At 40.5% G+C, this 3754-nt stretch overlaps 1 pseudogene across 1 annotated transcript; it reads left to right on the top strand.

Moving 5' to 3' along the window:
* The first annotated feature begins 216 nt into the window (after positions 1-216).
* LOC311183393 (olfactory receptor 2T1-like) lies at positions 217-1524 on the top strand (annotated as a pseudogene). Its single transcript has one exon. The product of its transcript is annotated as an olfactory receptor 2T1-like (transcript).
* Positions 1525-3754: the final 2230 nt, after the last annotated feature.

Raw genomic sequence — 3754 nt, forward strand, 5'->3', positions numbered from 1 at the left:
GATGTAAAATGATCTGTTTTAATTCGAAACATTTTAGAACAGATTGGTTGTTTAGATATCAGTGCCGATGAACCTAAAAAATAATTTTTAAAGTTTTCTTCCAACCTTTAGAAGTTCACTGCTTAATGATTAACCCATTATGTTAAGTTAAATTTCACGCAAATTCCATCATTTAATTTGGATGATTCTAGGTCACACCACCACCACCTGGAACCAATGGAAAGCTACAATACCTCCTCCACAGACTTCACCTTCAGAGGGCTATTCATCAACAAGGACATCTCAGGTTTTCTTTTTGCCATCATTTCTATCATCTTTTTCACATCAGTAATGGCCAACAGGATCATGATTTTCCTAATCTGCACTGACTCACGCCTCCACACCCCCATGTACTTCCTCATCAGTCACCTCTCCTTCATTGACATGACGTACATCTCCACTATTGTGCCCAAGATACTGATCAATTACCTGCTGGATCAAAGAATCATCTCATTTGTGGGGTGCACAGTTCAGCATTTCCTCTACCTCACCCTAGTGGGAGCTGAGTTTTTCCTGCTGGGGCTCATGGCCTATGACCCCTATGTGGCCATCTGTAACCCTCTTAGATACCCTGTCCTCATGAGCCATCGGGTCTGTTGGATGATCATAGTAGGTTCCTGGTTTGGGGGCTCTTCAGATGGCTTCCTCCTAAGCCCCATTACCATGAGCTTCCCCTTTTGAAAGTTCGGGGAGATTAACCATCCTCTTGCAAGTTCAGGGATATTAACCATTTCTTCTGTGAGGCACCAGCTCTCCTGAAATTGTTATGTGCTGACAGCACTCTATGAAACAGTGATGTATGGGAGCTGTGTTTTGATGCTGTTGATACCTTTCTCTGTGGTGATTGTCTCCTATGCCCGAATTCTGACCACAGTCCATCATATGAGCTCAGTGGAGGGGAGGAAGAAGGCATTTGTCACCTGCTCATCTCACATGATGGTGGTGACCCTCTTCTACGGGGTTGCTATATATACCTACATGCTGCCACATTCTTATCACAGTCCAGGGAAAGACAAAGTATTTTCTGTATTCTATACCTTCCTCACTCCCATGTTGAACTCACTAATCTACAGCTTAAGGAACAAGGATGTGACTGGAGCTCTGAAGAGAGCAATGAGCAAGTTCAAAAGTAGACATAGAGTTAGAGGGGATATCTTTTGACAATTTTTTATATGTTTTTTTTTTGTTTGCTATACATGATTGGTGAGTGGGAGCCTCAATGGTCAGTGTGGCTATATTCTCAATGAAGAATGAAACTGGGGCATGGGTTCAACTGTGGAAAAAATCAAGTTAAAAGGAAAAAAAAAGTTTTACCTATATATCACATATGCATTTTATGGTTTCAGGTCTTTTGTCTAGTTATTTAATCCATTTTGAGTTGATTTTTGTGCATGGTGTGAGGTAGTAGTCAAGCTTCATTCTTTTGCATGTAGCAGCCCAGTTTTCCCAGCACCATTTATTGAACAAACTTTCTTTGCTCCAGTGCATATTCTTGGCTCCTTTGTCAAAGATGAATGACTAAACCTGTGGGTTTATTTCTGGATTTTCTAGTTGGTTCCATTGGTCCCTGCGTCTGTTCTTGTTTCGATACCATGAAGTTTTGATTATTATGGCTTTGTAGTATAGTTTGAAGTCTGGGCATGTGATACCTCCATTCTTTTCTTTTTTTTCAGGAGTTTTGCTTAATCAGGCTTTTTGGTAGCTCCATATGAATTTCATCAATATTTGTTCTTTTTCTTTGAAGAACGTCATTGAAATTTTTATTGGAATAGCAGTGAATCTGTATATTGCTTTTGGTAGGATGGCCATTTTAATAATGTTTATTCTTCCAATCCATGAGCAGGGGATGTCTTTCCATTTCTTTGTGTCTTCTTCTATTTCTTGTAACAGGGTTTTATAGTTTTCTTTATATAGGACCATTACCTCTTTTGTTAGTTATTCCCAAGTATTTGATTTTTTTTTTGTTTCAGTGATAAAGGGGATGGTTTCCTTGATTCCTTCTTCTTCAGATTTATTTATTTGTTTATTTATAGAAAGGCTACTGATTTTTGTGTGCTGACTGTATCCTGCTACTTTACTAAACTGATTAGTTTGATTAGATTTTCTGTGGAGTTTCAGGAATTCTCTATGTATATTATATCATCTGTGAATAGTGATAGTTTAACTTCTTCCTTCCTATTTGGATCCTTGTATGTCTTTCTCTTGTCTTACTCTTCTGGCCAGGACTTCCAGTGTTATATTGAAAAGTAGTGGTGAGGACCTCCCCTGGTGGTGCAGTGGTTGAGCGCTGGGTTGCGAAGCTGCCCACAGCCGGTGCAGCGGTGGTTCCACCCCGGCCACTGGCGAGGGTCCCACATGGTGCGAAGACCTCTCCTGCCATGCCCTTTGCTCCCCTCAGCAGTGTTTCCTCGGTCTGCCTGCTCTCTTTCCCACTCTGTCTCTCTTCCCCACTCTGTCTCTGGCGAATTCTCTCACCCTCCTGCAGTTCTGACTGTACCCAGTGCTTGTATAAATAAATAAATAAATCTTTAAAAAAAAAAAAAAGAAAGAAAAGCAGTGGTGAGAGTGGACATCCTTGTCTTGTTCCAGATCTTAATGGAAATGGAAATGATTTTGACTTTTCACCATTGAGAATGATACTGGCTATAGGCTTGCCACATAGGGCCTTTATGATACTACATGATGTACACCTCAGTAACATCTTAAAAGACTCTTCACCCAAAGCAGTGATAGTGAAGGCAAAGATGAACAGCTGGGACTACATCAAATTTAAAGAGCTTCTTTACAGCAAAAGAGACAATAACAAAAACAAAAAGACAGCCCATTGTTTGGGAGGAAATTTCGGCACATGACACTGATGATAAAGGACTGATGACAAAAAATCTACAAAAAGCTGTTGAGACTCATCAAAATCAAAGTAAATATTCCACTCAAAAATGGGCAGAAGAGCTAAAAAGAAACTTCTCCAAAGAGGAAAGGCTAATGACCAACAGGTATATGATAAAATGTTCAACATCATATGTAATCAGGGAAATGCAAATCAAAACTATAATTAGATACCATCTTACACCAGTGAGAATGGCACATATTAAAAAAAAAAATAGCAACAACAAATTTTGGTGAGAATGTTGAGAAAAAAGAACTCTCCTGCACTGCTGGTGGGAGTGCAAACTGGTACAACTACTATGAAAAGCTGTGTGGAGATTGCACAACCTGCTATATGGAGCTTCCATATAATCCAGAAATTCCACTCCTAGGTATTTACCCAAAGGACACAGAAAAATTAATTCAAAAGAACACCTGCAGCCCTATGTTTATAGTCCACTATTTACAATTGCTCAGCTATGGAAACAACCCAGATGCCCAAAAATAGATGACTGGATCAAAAGATGTGGTACATGGCCTCCCTGGTGGCACAGTAGTAGAGCGCTGGGCTGCAAAGCTGCACACAGCCTCTGCAGCGCTGGTTCAATCCCCAGCCGCTGGCAAGGGTGACACATGGCGTGCAGACCTCTCCTGCCATGCCTGCTGCTCCCCTCAGCAGTGTACTTCATCAGTCTGCCTGTTCTGCTCCCCGCTCTGGCTCTGGTGAATTTTCTCACCCTCCTGTGCTTCTGAGCTTAACCAGTGCTTGTATAAATAAATAAATATTAAAAAAGATGTGGTATATATACACATTGGAATATTACTCAGCAATCAAAAAAGGATAAACTCA

The sequence above is a fragment of the Talpa europaea genome (assembly GCF_964194135.1).
Source record: "Talpa europaea genome assembly, chromosome: 13".
NCBI lineage: Eukaryota > Metazoa > Chordata > Mammalia > Eulipotyphla > Talpidae > Talpa > Talpa europaea.